The following is a 19,999-nucleotide window of genomic DNA, read 5'->3' as shown; positions in this document are numbered from 1 at the left end:
CCAGGGCCCTGGGGGCTGGAGGACTGGATTTGTAGCCCAGCTCTGCCGTCCAACTGTCCCAGCTGGAACAAGCTGCCATTCCTCAGTCTCCCACACTCAGAATGGAGCCCTCAGCGGACTGGTTTGAGAGCTAAGTAACAAAAGAGATGTGAACATGTTGTGGAAACATCTGTACAAACGCAAATGGGCGTTACTACCCATTTATTCCAATGCCGAGGAGAGAGACTTTTCATCTGAGCCACTGTGCCTAAGTGGAATCTGTTCCCATCCCAGTCTGCTTTTAGCACAGAAAGAAGAGATGTAGACAGATTTCCAGAGAGGCAGTGCTTTTTAATTTCTCTATTATTTCCAAAACAAAAGAGCAAAAACCTTCCCCCTCTTTTGTTTTTCCAAATAAAAATAAATTATAACCCTAACTTGCTAATAAATGCAGGCTGGAGCTGTCCTTAAGTAAAAGCTTTTGATAACAAATTGCCTGCACTAACTGCTATTTTACTGCTGAATTTTTTATTGTTGCTTAAGCATAGCAATTATGCTAATAAGCCTGGGAGGATGGTACATCGAGTATTGAATCTGACAGATAAAATACTCAATAAAATGCTAATCTCACCTGAAAATTGGAATCAGACAGCCTTATTAGTATTTATGGATATGGCATCTTAAACATGTTTTGGTTTTTTTTTTTCAGATAAATATATATGAAATCAATGTTGTCGCCTAATACAGCCTGCCACTGCTAGGCCTCTGTGTCCTTTAAATTCGAGAAGACGGTTCCTCACTCCTTCAGTCTTGCTTCCTGATGGAGAAACAAGAGCTTATTGGTCATCTCTGCCACAGAAAGAATAGGGCAATAAAATGCGTTTCTTCCTGCACCTCCCTTTCTCTCCCCCCACCCATCTAATCCCCTCAAAAAGAAAAGGTAAGAACTGTCTTTCTGAGCAGAAAGAGAAGGCAGATTTGACAGTAACAAGAACCATTTGTCAAACCATCTGGCTTCTCTCTTCACCTGACAGGAGGGAAGAGTGATGTGTCAGAAAGAACATGGAATTGAGGATTCAAAGAGCTGGCTTTCTCGTCTTGAGTTTTGCCATTTCCTCCATGGGAGGCCCTAACAGGAATCAGTTTCCTACATAGGGACCTTCTGAGTCCAATGTTCAAGTCCTTATGAGAAGTGAGTCTCCACGGGGGACATAAAAAATGGGGGCCAAAGCCCCAGTGTATATGAAGAATGGAATATTATAAGCCAAGGTAGATACATCAGGGGAATGGGAGATTCTTGAACTTGTTACATTTACATGGTACCTCCTTATCATGTATCCTCAGGATATATTTAAACTGGTTCAGGCTTAAATTCAGAGATCTCAGACACCAAATACAAACAATAAACAAGATTGGATGGTCTATCAACTGTTCTCAGGAATTTTACTGGTTCTCTTCTTTAGAATCAATACATTAACTCTGGAAAGGAACAAAGAAAAGAAGTCAGCTTCCTATTTCAAGCAGCGTAAACTAATGCTGAATATTGCAATATTATTTATGAAAAAAATCCTTTTCTCCTTTATTTCCATAAAAACTACATAAGGCAGGAAAGAGAAAATCCTCTTCTCCAGAGGCTACCATAGATAAGAAAATTAAGAATCAGAGAGGATTTCCTCACCCAGCCAGACTACATGGGTTCTGGGGTCAGGACGAATAGTTTTGCCTTCTGACTAATTCCAGCCTGCCACTAAGCACACACAGGTGTTCTGGGTCTTGGGCCTGTTGACTCACCCCAAACTCAAATACCCAAGCTATGAGTCACTGCTGGACAGGAGAGGCAGTGAACAGGAACCTCAACACCCACAGCCGCCATGCCAGCACCTTCACCCACCACCTTCAAGGTTTCCAAAATCTGACACCCCTTCCAGAAGTCTCTATCTCCTTGCCTCTATCTCTATCTCTATCTCCTTGTTAGTTCATAGGCATGGACAAATCTGGCTTCATGGCATGCAAGAATGTGACAGGTTGTGACAAAACTGGGCACAGATTCCAGGACTCAAAAATTCACTCTGGGGCCTTACAGAATTACTGTCCTCTATAATCCCCCATTTCTTCCTTTGGGCGCCTTCATCTTTCCAAGACCAAAGAGGTCCCTTGGCCATTAGCAGAAAGGAGAAGGGAGAGAAAATGGACTCCAAAGAGTCAGAGCTGAATACAACTTAGAATCCTCACACCCTTTTCTTCAGCATGCAGACAAAGCTGTGGTGATTATTGTTATCCTCATTTTGCAGATGAAGAAATCAAGGACTAAAAGTTCATAGATTCCTCGCAGATAACACAAAAGCTCGGAGATCCTTGGCCCAGAGCTGGAGAAGTGCCAGTATAGATAGGTGGTCAGCCCAAGGCAAGGCAGCGCCACACAATCAGTTGAGTCTACAATCGTTAATCACAATGTTCCAAGACATACCACCTCCAAATAAGAGAAAATGCTGGTATTACTTTAATATTAGCGATCCACACCACCCAATGGAGCTGATCAACTCATTACTTCCCCTTCTGCTTCACACAGGTAGAAATAAAATCCAAGTCCAGACACCCCTTTATCTTTATGGTACCAGGACCAACACTGCAATTTTCCAAGCAACATCACAACAAATTCATCATGTAAGGATCACTATCCTTCAATTTCCAGAAGGAAAAAGCCAGCCACTAAGAAGTATATTCACTTGCCCAATTCTCAGAGGTCTCTGAAAGCAGGACCCGTACTCAGACCCATGCCCCCCTGTTCTTTCCACTTGATTAAGCCACCTCTGAATCGCCAGGGCTGCCACCTCTTTAGTAAACAACCTCGGCAGAAAGTCAGTTCTGAACTGAGACATCTCCCAACAGAGTAACGATTCGAGTCATACTTCGAGGAATAATTTCTGGGAAAGCAGAGGAGGTGATGCTATCAAACAGTGAAACTCAAAACTCCTACTCACTACCTACCTGGGAGGGAGCAGGAAATGGGGCTGAGGCCCCTTCCCTCCGTGCTCCCCCTGCCCATTTCTGTCACTTACAGTCATTACTAAACTTAGCACTTTAAGCAAATGAAAGATATTTCCTAGCTGCATAGCCTTGGGTAAGTCCCCAATCTCTTTGGTCCTATTACTGATAGACAGTCAAGCACATACGCACACACACAGGTGCACATAGACACACCTAAGACCATCCCTTTTTTCCCTTAGTGGGATGGTGACAACTGTTCTATTTACCCTGTGCAGCCCTGCAGCAACACCCTAATTGTTCATGCAGTGTCCCCAGCCTCTGCACCCAACACTCTGACCAGAACCTTCCACCACCTCCTTCCTTGGGCCTCCTGATTTCCAGCCTCCTTCTGCTAAGCCTGCTTCCCAATCCTCACCTGCCACTCTCCTCTGTTAGGTCTGGTCACTTCTACCCTGCACAAGCACTAACTTTTCTCCCCATCACCAACTACAACATTCCCCTCACACCCGAAATCCATCTTCCTCTAAATGAAATACTGCCAGCCCTTGAACAAATGAAAGCTCTTCAAACACCCTCCACCGGAATAGCTGCATTTCTCCACATGCTCTGATTTGTATCCTACTAAAATCAGCACCTCTATAACTAAGTCTATTCTATAAGTCTGGTGTCTAGAGAAAAAGGTTTTGTGCCCAGAATACAGGAACTACGAGGCACTACAAAGACCTTCAGTCAACCCCCAAGGCACACTGCCCCAAACTGCAGAAGCTACGGCAGTGAGGAGTCAGTCCCCAGGTCAGACACTAAGAAACACCACCATGCTAGGTCTTACACAAATGTTCTCTAATCTTTACAACTTAGCACGCAAGGTATAGTCAATCCCCAATCAGTTCAGTTCAGTCCCTCAGTCGTGTCCAACTCTTTGCAACCCCATGAACCGCAGCACGCCACGCCTCCCTGTCCATCACCAATTCCCAGAGTCTACCCAAACCCATGTCCATTGGGTTGGTGATGCCATCCAACCATCTCATCCTCTGTCTCCCCCTTCTCCTCCTGCCCTCAATCTCTCCCAGCATCAGGGTCTTTTCAAAGGAGTCAGTTCTTCGCATCAGGTGGCCAAAGTATTGGAGTTTCAGCTTCAACATCAGTCCCTCCAATGAACACCCAGGACTGATCTTCTTTAGGATGGACTGGTTGGATCTCCGTGCAGTCCAAGGGACTCTCAAGAGTCTTCTCCAACACCACAGTTCAAAAGCATCAATTCTGCGGCGCTCAGCTTTCTTCACCATCCAACTCTCACATCCATACATGACCACTGGAAAAACCATAGCCTTGACTAGACAGACCTTTGTTGACAAAGTAATGTCTCTGCTTTTTAATATGCTGTCTAGGTTGATCATACCTTTCCTTCCAAGGAGTAAGTGTCTTTTAATTTCATGGCTGCAATCACCATCTGCAGTGATTTTGGAGCCCCAAAAAATAAAGTCAGCCACTGTTTCCACTGTTTCCCCATCTATTTGTTCTCCTTCACTTTCTGCCATAAGGTGGTGTCCCCAATAAAACCCATTTAAACTGGGACTCAGAGAGGTTTAGTATTAATAACTCAGTCCCACTAAAGTTGTGTGTGTGTGTGTGTGTGTGTGTACCCTCTCAGTCATGTCCAACTCTTTGTGACCCTATCAACTGTAGCCCACCAGGTTCTTCTGTCCATGGAATTTTCCAGACAAGAATACTGGAGTGGGTTGCCATTTCCTTCTCCAGGGGATCTTTCTGACCCAGGAATTGAACCTGCATCTCCTGTGTCTTCTGCATTGCAGGTGAATTCTTTACCAACTGTGGCACATACCATCCTAATTCACAGGGCTACTGGAGCTCAGGTTTATAAACAAGTCTGGACAATTTCACTGAGATTCTCTGTTATTGACCAGGGTCTGGTGCTCTGCCAGATGCTTTGCGAAAATAATCTTGGGTAACATACATAACAACTCTGCCCAGTAATTCTTAGTGTCCCATTTTACAGATCTGGAAACAAGCCAAATACCAAACAACATGTGCCTGGCACATTTAGGACTAGAATCAGGGGTCTCGGACTTGCTCTTTTTCTCTTTCCTCTGCATCACACATCTTCTTTATACCTAAAGTCTCTGTCTGTGGTGTGTTATACATAATGGGTTTTTCTATGCATGAGTCACTAGAAGCAACCTTCAGCAGTCCATGCAGAATCTGCACTGCAAGTCAGGAAAAGGTGCTTCACAAGCAGCGATCTAGTTCAGATCCCAACAGGGATGGTAGAAGATGGATTTCTGGAGCATGCCATATGAGCACAGGCTGACCCTGGACTGTTCCTAAGGGTCAGAGCCACTCAGCTTCACAAATGCACACCTTGGCTTGCCCACTTCCCTTGTAGCAGGGGCAATTGCAGTGTATTGTTCAAGACGATTCATAATCAAACTAAGAAATCCACAGGTCATCATGTACACCTCCTCTTCAAAAGGAAATCTTTCCAATAGAAGGGAGGTTGACAGCCCCAAGAACTTGAGGGCTAGAAGAAGAGATCGTGCATCTTGACCTAATCTCACTGGAATGTCACCAGCATCTTAGGCAGATATCACCTTTTCCTCTGCCTCTGGGAAAGCAGGATTAAGAAGGAGCCAGAGAAAAGTTGATAGCTGCTCTTAAAAGATATACGCCCCTAAATCAGTTCCCAAGAGCCCTTCTAGTTCCTTGGGTTAACTGTAGATAACCTTCCAACCCCTCAGGACTCCTTAGTAAGTCAATTTAACACACATTTACAGAGTACATAAACATGCTAGCTACTGAGTTCTGCCCCAAAGGCTCAGAGATATCTGCCTTCTGTAGATCAGAGCTCAGAAACACATATCACCCATTAAAATACAAGATGGCTTGAGAAAGAGTTTCTGAAAATACAAACCATGGGATGGTGGATGTAGGAGGAAAGAGCCCGATAATGGGAAAGCTGATGTTTCTGAGAAGGTGGAATTTGAGCTCGGTATGGAAGGATGTTGGCTTCCCTAGTGGTTCATATGGTAAAGAATCTGCCTGCAATGCAGGAGTCACAAGACACACAGGTTCTATCCCTGGGTTGGGAAGATCCCCTGGAGGAGGGCATGGCAACCCACTCCAGTATTCTTGCCTAGAGAATCCCATGGACAGAGGAGCTTGGTGGGCTACGGCCCACAGGCTCGCAGACACAACTAAAGCAACTTAGTACACAAGCATGTATGCGTGAATCACTGAACTGAAACACTTTGCTATACGCCTGCAACACTGTAAGTCAATTATACTTCAATTAGAAAATATATAAATCAAACATGGCACTGCAGCTTCGAGTGACTGTTTCAATTATGAAAGTCTTGGCACTATTTTGAAAAAACAAGGAATGTAAACTTCATATGAATAATTTTTGAGTTTCTTCTTCGGAGAAAAAAAGGATGAGGGAGTAGGAAGGGGTTTGGTAAGTTGCGGAAAGTGTCTCAAACTCACTCACTCCCTGCATTCTCACTCTTGTAATACATTTCAAGCTCTTCTACCCTTGTTACTAAAAAGTGTGTATTCACTCATTGACCTATATATTAATCCACTGCCTATTTCATAATCCACTCTACGTGTCTCCATAATCCACCCTACGTGTCTCCATATATTTATCTATAAATATGTAAGACTTTTAAACATTTTATTAAATACAAATGTCTCCCTGCTAAGAGCAATGAGAGCAACATTTACTGAATGTGCAAGGTGTTCTTTTAGGACCTTCACATGCATTATTTCAGAGTCTTTCTCTGTTCTATCATTATATGTGTGTATGCGTGCTCAGTCATGTCTGACTCTTTGAAACCCCATGATCTGTAGCCCACCAGGCTCCTCTGTCCATGGGATTCTCCAGGCAAGAATACTGGAGTAGGTTGCCATTTCCTACTCCAGGGGATCTTCCCAACCCAAAGATGGAACCCACATCTCCTGCGTCTCCTGCATTGGCAGGCAGATTCTTTACCGCTGAACATGGGAAGCCTCATGTTCTATCATTATCCCCTACTTTATAGAAGAGGGAGCTGAGTTACAGAAAGTAAGCAACTTGCCTAAGGTCATGTGGCTACTAAGCAGAGGACTCTGGATTTAAACCCAAACAACCTGACTCCAAAGCCTGCCAGGCTACTACTACTGTGTGTATGATATCACTCGAATCCATCGTTTGATTAACTCAAAAAGGGAAATGGCGAGGGGACCCTGTTCTGGCTCCTGGTGCACATCGCTTCCTTTCAAAGACTCTAAATCACCTGTCAAAAAACCAGTCTAGAATTACACCAGGAATCAGGATAAAGTCAGCAGATCCTAGACTCTGGATACTAGTTGTCGGTTTTGTTTGTTGTGGGTTTGTTTTTTTTTTTTGATAACTGATTTCTATTTCCTCATCTCTCACTTCTGGCATGTCTGCTGATTTCCAGGTTTCCTCAGAATTATTGGCAGTTCTTCCATGGTCACCATCAGCCATTCTCCATATCCTGAGATGTAGCATGCATGGTCCATGAACTCTGAAATCATTTGGTAGAGCAGACTGCTCTCTTGCAACATCCTTTTCCACCGTGGACATCAATTTCTTCTTAATGACATCGATTCTACACTTCCAAGCTTACAGATCATCCCCCTTTCCTTGATAGAGATGACTGACAGAGGCAGAAACAGTCACGCAGCTTATTTTTCTCTCTGTCATCTGGGCCATTACATCACCCTCCCCAGGTTACAGAATGCCAGGTGTCCCCACGAAAAGACTCCCTCCCCTGGAGCCCATTCTAATCCCATCCCTGCCCAGAAAGGAACTGGAAATGAACGGCTGTGATTGGCTGCCAATTACATCATTGCTCTACAGGCCTGACTGAACTCTTAATTAATTGAATGCCACTTTACTTCCGTACCTGACTCCATGGACAAATAAATAACCACAAAGAGAACAACATAGGGTGAAAGCAGTAATAAACCATAGCCTCTGGCTCAGGTTAGAAAAAGGAACCATTTGCTGGTGTTAGCTGTCATTAAGAAAGATTTGGTCACCAGGTGAGGACACACAGTTTTCTATATTAAATTAGAGGAGTGATTCAAAGGGGACTGGTTTCAGCTGACAAGAGCAAAGAGAAAATCAATTTCAGGTTGCCAGGACAACTAGACTTTCCCTGCAAGAATAAATTTGAAAAAGCTCTAAAATCTGACAACTAAATGTTTCCTCACATTACATCATATCCCTAAAACGTGTGTTGAACCAGTGAGATAATCAAGCCTGCTAATTACTTTCTACAACATCCATAAGATACAGGGTTGATGGTCTTGGCTCCAGTCTGGCTTTCTTCTAGCAGTCCCACTCAGTACCTCAGCTTTATAGTGAATGAGGACTATGTGCTTCTCCAAATAAATCTGAAGGCTTATCATTGTCAGGTTGTCCTTGGATCCTAAAAAAGGGCAAGTGAGTACCTTTTGAGTGCACATCCCCTAACGACTGACAACCTGATCTTCAAGGACCTGCCTCAGCTCAGGGCACTTGTATTATTGTGCTTAGCATTTCTGTATTACTTTACACTTGCAGAGTGCCTTCCAGTGACTGAGATTGACACTCATGTTCCCTGTCGTATAATTCACCAACTACCCCTTCCAAAGAAGGGGTTCTATGTCATAGAATCATACTTAATACATTGTTGGATCTAAAGGGACTTGGGAGATAAATGCTGTTTTACCAAAGACTGAATCCAAGACACATATAGGCAAAGTGACAGCTCAAGGTCAACACAGATGGTCAACAGCCAAGTCAGGACTGGAATCCAGGTCTTTTGATAATGGCTTCTATGCAATTTCTTTAAATAGCTGCCATCATTCCACCTCTGCCTGAGAGACTCTGGGAGCTGAAGTTAAGTCCACTTGATCTCCTATTAATCCTCATGAGGCAATGACCCCAAATGGCCTTATCCCAGGAGTTCAAAGTTCTGACCCCAGATCCAATAATATCTGATGAGATGAGCCTTCTCTATGCATTTATGTTCTCAGAAGGCTGAATATCAACTTACCTCCAGGGGCTATTAAAAACAAGAACAGCTAATAAATCACTGGAAAGCACTTTGCAAATGTAAAGTAATACAGAAATGCTAAGCACCAATAATACAACTGCCCCGAACTGAGGCAGGTCCCTGGAGAGCACAATGATTGTGCTCACCACCATCCACCAGAGGATGCAAAAGCCATGACTCTCCAAACTTCATTCTCTTTCCTTAGAAAGAAAGAAAGTGAATGTGTTAGTTGCTCAGTCGTGTCCAACTCTTTGCGACCTCGTAGACTATAGCCCACCAGGCTCATCTGTCCATGGAATTCTCCAGGCAAGAATACTGGACTGGGTAGCCATTCTCTTCCCCAGGGCATTTTCCCAACCCAGGGATCAAACCCGGGTCCACTGCACTACAGGCAGATTCTTTACCATCTGAGACTGCTCCCTAATTCTCAAATATGTCTCTGGATGTTATTGTCTTGTGATAGATACACAAGAAAGCACTTTCTATCAATTCATACGGTCAGAAAGTTTTGCTAAGTTTGGCGAAACACCTACAGGAGATCAGAATCAAACAGATGGAAAAGTAAATGTCAAGCTGTCCCTCACTGGTGATAAACCAAGTAAACTATGAAAAACAATGAGCCCATTTGAAGGTGCTTGTCAGGGGGTTCAGCCTTAAGAGCCAATTTAGAATCTGGTGGGAGGTCAGAAGAATAAAGCACACCCTCAAGGGCTCTGGCTGCAGGTGCCAATGGGAGAAAGAAGTGAGGACAGAGCACTCCTTCCAATCAATACCCGGTCCTTGACTCTCGTTAGCAAGGTGAGCAGAAAAGAGTGGGAGAGGGAACCAGGGGTGAGTAGAGTAACTCAGACATCAAAAGCTGGTGTCTGAGAGACATGACTTCTAACTCTGATGCTGCTATCATATGCTTTGTGATGCTGGGCAAGTTACTTAAACCTCTCTAAGCCTCAGTTTCCTCATCTATTCAACATATATAATACTGCTACCTACTGCACAGGCTGGCTTTGAGGATTGTTCAGCAGCTCAGCTGTGTCCGATTCTTTGCAACCCTACGGACTGTAGCCCACCAGGTTCCTCTGTCCGTGGGATTTTCCCAGCAAGAATACTGGAGTGGGCTTCCATTTCCTCCTCCAGGGGCTGTGAGGATTAAATGAAAGGAAATATGGGAAAAAATTTACCCAGTACTTGACATTTAGCACATGTGCAATAAATGTGAGTCGCCATGCTAACCAGAGAGGCTGGAGGCTGGAATCTAGCACAGAAAAAAAGGCAAAAAAGTAAAACATGAAGTTAGAGGTAAAGATTATGGGAACAGAGAAAAGAAACTCAATCCTACCAGTTCTACTTTGTATCCACTAGGGAATTATCAGGGTCACATTCCTGAGTATTAAATTTAGCTGTGAATGACAATAATCTAGAAATGGTCAGGCATCTGAAAACCTCGGACTTAAGTGGAAATCCAGGAACACTTGAAAATTCAACCACCTGGTCAATGTAGAGGTCCGTTCTCGGCATTTGAGCCATTAAAATCCAGGACTGAGTAGTAAATGTGGCTCCAAGATTCTCATCCCAAAACAAGAAACGAATTTTAGTTTTTGTAAAATGCTTCCCCCCCCACCCCCAGTTCATGTAACATACTTTATAGCACACATGGACACAGTCCATACCTCCAAGAGAAGTAAGAAATAGGCATGAGAACCATGAAATTGGGACTTCCCTGGCAGACCAGCAGTTAAGATTCTGTTCTTCTGCTGTAGGGTGTGCAGATTCAATCCCTGATCCAGAATTAAGATCCCACATGCTGCAGTCAAAAAAAAAAAAAAAAAAAAAAAACAAGAACCATGAAATTAAAGAGTAGTCCCATTAAATGAAGCCCAGATAAAGAGACATGAGACTTTGAAGAAGCAAAAGAAACTAAATTTACTGAGCTCCTCTTCTGCCAAAGATGCATAAGAATCAAGAGAGGAGAGGATCAAGGAAGATTACCTGGAAGAAGTCCCTTTGAGCTGATCATCTGCTGGGGCACCTAGAATTTGGGGCCACATCCTTTTCTTCAGCGAGATCCTGACAATGCAGTGCCATTGGATGGGGAACCAAAAGCCCCAGAACCACTAGTCTTCCTTCCCTCCAGGTTACAATCTGCAACATGGGCAACTACCCACCACTCCACTAGGAGTAAGGCAGAAGCACAGGGAAGCTAGGGAGGGAGCTCGAAGTTGGAATCAAGCCAGCATCAAGGCTCATTGCACCCCCAAGTACAAAGCAAAGCAGACATAAAAAGGAAATGAAAAAAAGGGATGAGAAGAAAATATGGGCTTCCTGGTAAAACAGAGTGAGAGAATAAACGGTCAGGTTATGAAGAGAGAAAAAAAGAAATGAGAGACAAGAGAAAGAGTAGGAGGAAACGACCAAAGGAAAGAGCTGGTGTGTTGTTTGTTTGTAGTGTTTATTTCTTTAAGCATAATTCTGCCACATCATTTTTCAAAAAATCATACTTCGGTTAAATCCTTCAAATGTTAGCTTGAGAGAACTTTGTTTTATTCTCTGACCAGCATCGAGAAGAGTTCCTGGAATATAGTAGGTGCTGAATAAATATTTACTGATTGAATGAATAATGCTCAGCTACAGTGGGTCACTGTTGCTGAGAAGAAAGAGGCTTTGAAAGTCACCAAGAAAAATAGCAAGATTCTGTTTATACTTCAGTTCACTTGCTTTCATAGGTGGGAGGACACAGGTGAAAACAGAGTTAGTGCAGGGCTCCCAGGGGGCAGTCACCGTACGATCACCAAATTACAATCAGACTGACCCACACTTGAGGACAAAGGAAAGGTAGACCATTCCCTGGATGACATTCCTCTGAACTGGATGGTTCAAAGCCAGGAGGAGCCCTGGCCATTTCACTGTCTCCTTTGGAGAAAGGTGCCATTTCCCACTGCTTGAGAATATCAATGCTCTGGAAGTAAAATAGAGGTGACCACAGACTCCATAAAAGAAATGAGTGGAGAAAAAGGACAGGATCTAGAAAGGACTAGATTTAAGCACTGAATTGAAGCCTGCCTAGAAGACGTGCCTATCAATTTTCATGGTGTTCCTTCCATCATTCTCTTAACGATAATTGGAAGGCTAAATTCCCAACTAGTTCAGAAAGTAACTTTGCCCATAATAAGGAATATAACAGTGACTTGAAGATGGAAACATTAATTAAAAAATGATGAAAAGAGTTAATAGCAACCACTTCACTCTTCCACCATAAGCTGTATCTGAAGTTTCCATAGCCTGCAAGGTCGGCACTTCTTTCTATGGCTGTGCCAAATCTCAAGAGCCTGTTATTATTTATTACACATGAAGCACTTTCCATCTGCAGAGCGCTTTGGAGCCCTGTTTTATTAGTTACTCAGCAATCTTAAATCTAAACACAGCTAAAGCCCTACTGGAGGGGGGACAAGCCCCACGATTTACTTACTCATCACACTTAATGGGTCCACACAATTCCTCCCAATGACTGGACAAGTTAAGGAAGGGGCAAAGAAAACACTAAAACTGAGAAATCAAATCAATCCAGTTCTTTCTTCAAGGCTCCCTGGCAGGAGGCTAAAGTGCTGGGAGTTGTAACAGGAAAAGGTACAGAAATATATATGACACAGCTCTTGGCCTCAAGGAACTTATGGCCTAGAGCTATCTCACAGAATCTTTATGCTCCCTTCCAACTTGAAGAGTCTGGGTTTCTACAAAAATATAAATAGGTTTCAAATATCATGTGCAGAACATGTTCTGACATGATCCAAAATTTGAGTAATTAAACAAATACAATTCTGGCCCTGAAAATCAAATTAAAAGGAAAGAATATTTCTTTAAAAGGAAAGAAATAAGAAATACGGACTTATTTCTTCAATTTTCACCTTCCAGACTCAAGATAAGCAGCCCCGAATCATATAAGAGGAAATTTTAGAAGAAATGAGGGTTAATAATCTCTTTCAAGAGCAGACAGTCAACCCAAGGAACTTACTCTAAATAGAAAACATAAATTTAAGAGAGGGATTCCACTTTCATAAAGCCACTTAATAGATGCATAAATTAATATTGATGGAAGTTATAAGTAGTTTGGGTATTTCTCTAAACAGTAAAGATGAAAAGACCTTGATGCTGGGAAAGATCGAGGGCAAGAGGAGAACGGGACGACAGAGGATAAGATGGTTGGATGGCATCACTGACTCAATGGACCTGAGTTTGGGTAAACTCTGGGAGTTGGTGATGGACAGGGAGGCCTGGCGTGCTGCAGTTCATGGGGTCGCGAAGAGTCGGACACAACTGAGCGACTGAACTGAACTGAAAGATCAAATTGTTTGGAGGAACTATCTTCTACTATAAAAGACATGAAATAGTCAAGTATAGATGAACATATCACCTGCTAAGAATAACAGAAGATGGATGGATGGATGAGAGGGAAGATGGGGTATTCTCCACATGATTTAAAGTTTAAACCAAGTGGTTTACGATTCACTTCTAAGGATTAGCATCTAGTAGCAAACCTGGCACATATTAAATGTTCGCTAATTTTTAGTTCTTTGCTGTCTTAAGTGAAAATATGCAAACAAGAATGAACAGTCCCAAACAAGAATTCCTCAGTTGTGTTCTCTGTCAAGGTGCCCTAGTTGAGAATTCGGTTGTGAAAGTGAACTGACTGTCCCATCACCCTGCTCATTATCAAGACTGATTCACCAAATATCATGGCTCATGCAATTCACAACTAATTAAAAGCCATCCTCTACCATCCTTTGATGGGGCTTCCCTGATGGCTCAGTGGTAATGAATTGGCCTACAATGCAGGAGATGCAGGTTTCATCCCTGGGTCTGGAAGATCCCCTGGAGTAGGAAATGGCAACCCACTCTACTAGTCTTACCTGGGGAATCCATGAACAGAGGAGCCTGGCTACGTACAGTCCATGGGGTCACAAAGAGTTGGACACAACTTAGCAACTTGAGCACGGCATCATCCATTGATGGGGGAGGTAGGTGTGTATGTGTGTGTGTGTGTGTTTATCAATTTACTGGCTAGGCTGAAGCTTCATAAGTCAATATGTTTGAAGCTTCGCAAGAATGTCTAAAGCTTCATAAGAGCACTAGACCAATCTTTGCTATGCCATCTCTTTCCCACGTGATACTTCAAGTTTTGAGTATCAGTTTGCTCTTCAGTAAAGAAAGGATATATTCTTTAGCCTGCCACTTCACCTGTGAGGATCTGATGAGTACATAGGTATGGTAAGGGATTAGTCCACTAGAAAGCCCTATAGAAACCTACATCACATATCATACTCCCAAAAGAATTAGTCATAGCCAATAAATTATTACTGTTTATATGACTGCTCTTCCCTGTGGTTTTCTTATAATAGCACCAAGCATTTGAAGCCATTATCATGGATGATTCCAACTAAAGCAGAAGATACACTGTGCTCAGTTTCCTTAAATAGTCCCTAAATTATTGGTAGAGTCTTTCACGGAGCCCCAGGAGCCTGATTCATTCTTCTCAGTTCTACTCCAGCCCCAGTTATGCTTGCTGCCCTGCCATAATACGCTGTCTTCTTCTTTTATACACACACCTACTTCCATGGTACCAAAGGGATCAGAGCAAGCTCAAAGTCAAGATGAAGGCCACACATGTAAAGAAAGGCTGCTGAAGCCCTCATTTCCCAATCTAGAACAATCAGGTTGTGAAGGGAGGTGAATGTCCTACTAAAAAAATTTGGTCAACATATTGACTAGCATAATGAGTGGGAGCTCACAGAGGGGTCACCTTATCTTTGTTCTTTTAGGACGTTAAGGAGGCCTGGTCAGGACTCTGTGCAAGCTGATGAGCTCAGTATGACTGGGGATATGAAGTAGGAGGAATGAAGAGACAATTTGGAAATATATTCAATCCATGCTTTCAGAAGGTCCACTAGCATTTCATGATCCAGATGGAGAAATAAAGGCTTGGAGACCTGAAGCAAGCAAGTAAGCAAGACAGAGAGAGAGAGAAGGAGAGAGGAAGAAAGGAAAGAAGAGAGGAAAGAAAAAAGAAAGGAAGGAAGACAAGAAGGAAGAAATCATGCCTGGTCTCATAAAGTAGAAATGACTGGTCCGCTCTAGGCCAGAATTTTGCATTTTTATTTCTTCTTAAACTTCTTAACATCTGTGACAGGCAACTGACTCTTCCAATCACTAACTGGAAAGCCAACACCTCAATTTTACATCCCTAGTTCCATTTCCTACGATGTGAGGAAGTTTCCGGAATGGTCTCCTACCAGTCCCACTTCTCTCACAGAGAAGACAGAATCTATAAAAGAAGCAGACAACTAATAAGGCCATTACAAGGCTGCATTGGCCAAGTGCACACCTGTTCCTACAGCTTTGCATTGGACACACCCGAATTTCTTCTCCAACAAGGACAAGCAGAGGGGGAAGACCATGAGGGTGCACTAAATGCAATCCTCTCTACCCTCAGCAGGAGGCTGTCTGCCAAGTGAAGGCCAACAATGTGTCCAAGTTATATTTAAGGAAATCACAAAGAAAAATTCAAGACCAGGGTTTTTATTTAGTCTTTTTAAGTTCAAACCACAGAAAGTATTTGGGAGAATTAGAAACTTCTTTCTGTGGGGAATTCCACAGGAACTGGAAAATCTCAGGCAAAATTAGAACCAAAGACAACAGAAATAGTAGAGATCTCAGAGATCATCAAATTCAGCCCCGCCACTCTGACACTGAACAAAACAAGCCAAAGAGTTTCACAGCTGGATGGCGGTTGGATTGGGCTGAGGACCCACATCTGCTGACTCCAAGAATAATTTCTTAGTCCTCATTCCTTGCTAGCATTGACTTCAACACTAATTCCAAATTAAACCTACATGTGACCAAAAAGAAAAGGGAAAATAAACTATTCCCTGTGGCATATGCTTGGAACATTAGCTTCTTTCTGAAAACGTTACAGTTCATGTTCTGCAAAAGATGGAAACCAACGAGGGTCCTGTTTTGTTAGTTGCGAATGCACACTTCACAGGAATGCATTTTATGTCTGGTATTCTCCCGCCGCTCCCTCGCCCTGTTTCTCTTTTGGCCATATATGGAACTGAGCTCCAATGTCTGGGTCACAGAACTCAGGCCTGGGGTATGAAAGCAATCTGGTTTCTGTGCTGTTTGTCTTTACTGAAAATCCGATGAATCCATCTAGGAAACATTTACTAAAATGCAAAAGGCAGGGAGAATTGATTCACACCCTGAACTTGGAACACAGAAACAGATTTTTCTTTTGCTCACCCAAAGGTATGCTAACCAGATTCTGTGGAGAAAGTGACAAGTTTAACAAATATAAAAGAGTTTCTTGCTCAAGAGGTGTGTGCGTGTGTGTGTGTGTGTGTGTCTATATGTGTGCAATTCACATGTGTGTTCGGGAGGGGAGGATAGTTGTCCTAACACAGAGTTAGAAAGAAAAAATTGATGCAAAAAGCAAGACAGCACCATCAAACCAATAACAATACATACTAAGGATTCATCTTTCCTGATATGACTTAGTTATCTCTTTATGTGGTATCTGACTCTCAAACTTTTGCAAATAGCATTTCAGAAGCAGAAAATCTCTTTGAAAATGGGGATTACCTGCAATTATTATTTCAATTTAAAACAAGCATTTAGTAAGCATCTATAATTTCCAACAATATTCTTGAAAAGACTTGTGTGTGTGCTGTGCTCAGTCACTCAGTTGTGTCCAACTCTTTGTGACTTCATGGACTGTAGCCTCCCAGGCTCTTCTGTCTGTGGGATTTCCCAGGCAAGAATACTGGAGTGGGTTGTCATTTCCACCTCCAGGGGGTCTTCCCGACCCGGTGATCGAACCCGTGTCTCCTATGTCTCCTGCATTGCAGGCAGATTTTTTACCCGCTGAACCACTGGGGAAGCCATGGACTTATACAAAGAGAATTCAATAAGCACATTCCCCAGGCATGTTAACTTAGAAGGACAGAAATATGGGAGCAGGAAAAAAGAGCTATTTCAAGTGAGGGGGAAACCAAGGGCCCAGGAATAGAAATGACTCGCCCAATGGTGCATAGATCAGTAACTTCCATGTGGAGCACATAAAATCTAAAATGAAAGTAGAAGAGACTACATAAAGATTAGTTATGAGCTCCAAGAGCAGAGAGAGAAAATGGCTACCTGTTAACCCTTAACAGTACTCAGCACTCACTGCAACGTGTGGTCACCTACAAGCTAGCTTTGTCATTTTTCAGAGAGTACTTTTTGTCTCCTGGTGAGGACAAGGATGGGTAGAGATCACATTCTCTATTTGAAAGGCCTCTGGAGACAGGCAGTCCCGGTTATAAGATGAGGTCCATTGACTCTGTGAAGAGGAACCTTCAGCAAGTTACTTGTCCTCTCAATATCTCCAGTGATCCATCTACTAACTGGACATGATCATTTCTACTTTATAAAGCAGCTGAAGAGTTTAAATGACCTTTTTACAAAGTGTCTGCCTAGCAGTGTTTGACATATAAATAAGCACTTAATAAACAATAGCTGTTAACAGGATATTCATTCATAATTCTGGCTACCAGAAAAAGGAATAATTTGTTGCAATGGTATGAGTCAGGGAGCTTAAGGTTCATATCCCCAAAATTCTTCTCAACCTAACCTGAACTGTGAGCCTAACTCTGATTCTACATGTGTTACCTCGTTGAGTCTCCTTCTTGTCTACATTATGGTGAGGCTCAAGTGAGATCTTTGCTAGAAAAAAGCTCTTTAGAATTTGTCTTGCACAATCAACTTCCTGACATTCTTATGGAGTTGGGAGTATATAGGAAATTTTAATTTAATTTCTAAAAGTAAGGAAATGTTGTGGAAAAATTAATACCTACTAGAGCTCATAAGTGAATTGGTCAAACAAACCACAGTTTGAAAGCCACTTGTAAAATAAAGGTTTACAGAGCATAGGCAAAAAAAAATTGTCTCGCAATGTGAAAATGTAAAATATGGTGGTAAAAGTCAGAACCTTCTCTGGGAAACAGTAGAGTGCACACAACTGTAGGTACTACATAAGAATCAGAGGAGGAATGAGAGACGGCCCATTCTTTAATTTTCTCCTAGAACTTTACTTTTCTCTTCAGCACATTTTTTTAAAAAAGAGTTTCCTTGAAAACAGCTTGAATGCCACGTTACTCCTCTCATAATGTTTCTGAGACAGAGCCTGTGAGCCTAACAATGGTACCAAGAATTCACTGAGATGACTGCTCAGCGAAGCTCAGTGAACGATAATGAGGTGCTGGCCACGGAGAGGCATAGGTCCCAGCCCAGGTATGGAAGCCTCGGGGCAGAGTAGCCCAGCAAGAACAACAATCACTGGAGGGGAACCAGCCAAAAGGCCTTCATCACACAGAATTTCAAAGCCAGTGCGAGGAAACCAGCAGGGGTCATGTCTCCCTCCAGGCTCATCTTCCTCATCTGTACAGGTGCCACTTTCTCAACCTTGAGACATGTCCAGAGAGGCAGGAAACTTGAAGAAGCCAGAACCATGGTCACCGGGGCTGCCAGAAGTCCTGCAGTGCCTCCAATACAATGGTTTTCAAAGTAGGTTCCACAGAGGCATCGAGTTCTGGACGATAACTTGGCAATGAATGGAAGCCTATTTAACCATTTAACAACAGTCAATGACAGCATCACCATGTAGTTATGTTTCGGTTATTTTATATACAGGAATCTTCTGCTTTTCAATAATTTTCTTTACACCACTTTGCTTTTACGCAAGACCTACATCAGTACCAGTTTTCACTAAAGAAAGCTGAAGAAGATTTTCGCTTTACTCCATTTTGGCTCATGAACTATTTGATAGGAACACTGTATTTAGAGATAGCAGGGGAAACCTGTATTGGGATTTCCCATGAGGTTTCATGAGAGGTTTAAAAAGGAAAGGTTCTGAAAACACTAAGGCCCAATGAGTCCACTGTGCAAGGTCACATGGCCAGTTAATTTCCAGACCACACAGATGTTTCTTGGATGAAGACCTGGGGATGAGGGGCTAATGAAGAACAGTGAGAGGGGGTTAAAAGAGCTCCTGAGGGCACACACTAAAACTAGAGAAGTCAGCTCAGCCCCCACAAAAGGCTGGAAATGTCTAGAAAGATGTGAGAAGCAAGAGTGGAGGATCATGGGTGCCATAAGGACACTTATCCCAGGTGTGGAAGCTCCTTAATGTTTCCCCTCCAGACTCATCTCTGGGTTGTCACACCCAGGTGAGCCACCCTGGAAGAAAGCTCTTCCAGTCTGGCCATGGGGTCTTGAAGGAGAAGGGCGAAGCCAGGAAAGGAGCACACACACTTTGTACTGGCTCTTCAGACTGCACTCTGGATTCTCAGGCTAAAGTCCCTCCTGGGCGCCAATGGACTTCAGCTTCGCATTCCTCTGCCTTTCCATGGGCCAGATAGGAATAAGCGGATCCACGTCAGCCCAAGAGGAGTCTGGCGAAATCACAGGGAGGACTCTCCAATCTGCTTAGTAACGGCAACAGAAAGTGCTAAATAAGTGAGTCAAGAAATATTTCTGGAAGAGCTATTCAACTGGAATGCTTGGAGAGCCACCCGCATTGCAATAACTCGACCTGTCCTCATCTTTTAGAACACCCATGAGCCCGGGGTTTAAAAAAGGACTTCCCGGCTCCAGGGGCAGCCAAATAAATAAATAAACACATAGAAAGCACTCGGTGGCTGATTGAAGTTATTAGGGAGAAAGTTATGTTCTCAATAAGGCTGTGCTTTCTCCCTCTCCCTCTCCCTCTCATTTCACATCTTTTCCCCAACCACTTTTGGGAGTGAGCAGTTTGTCATGTTTCCAAGGGAAGCGACGCAGTCTCCTGCGCAGCAGATCCATCTAAAAACATATCATCTGTCTCTGCGGCAGAAAGCCCAGTTGGAAGAAGCAAGTTCTGTGCGTTCAACTAGAAAACACTT

At 43.1% G+C, this 19,999-nt stretch overlaps 1 protein-coding gene and 1 long non-coding RNA gene across 15 annotated transcripts in view; one reads left to right on the top strand and one right to left on the bottom strand.

Moving 5' to 3' along the window:
* Window positions 1–19,999, bottom strand: part of LPP (LIM domain containing preferred translocation partner in lipoma) — a 728,299-nt gene that overhangs the window by 603,866 nt on the left and 104,434 nt on the right. For 4 of the 14 annotated variants that reach the window (XM_081536682.1, XM_081536595.1, XM_081536621.1 and 1 more), the window contains one exon: window positions 10,700–10,833. The exons of the other annotated variants lie outside the window; for them this stretch is intronic. The gene's annotated coding sequence lies outside the window, so the exon portion shown is untranslated. The remainder of the gene's footprint in view (window positions 1–10,699; window positions 10,834–19,999) is intronic. 14 annotated transcript variants of the gene reach the window in all.
* LOC145524463 (uncharacterized) lies at window positions 341–11,093 on the top strand. The gene is made up of 2 exons (XR_014067552.1): window positions 341–4,705; window positions 6,887–11,093. It is a non-coding gene; the product is annotated as an uncharacterized LOC145524463 (long non-coding RNA).

This window comes from Giraffa tippelskirchi, chromosome 2 (assembly GCF_054371585.1).
Source record: "Giraffa tippelskirchi isolate mGirTip1 chromosome 2, T2T-mGirTip1v1.2.pri, whole genome shotgun sequence".
Classification (NCBI taxonomy): domain Eukaryota; kingdom Metazoa; phylum Chordata; class Mammalia; order Artiodactyla; family Giraffidae; genus Giraffa; species Giraffa tippelskirchi.
The sequence above is the reverse complement of the archived record's forward strand: the minus strand, read 5'-3'. Positions and strand labels throughout refer to the sequence as shown.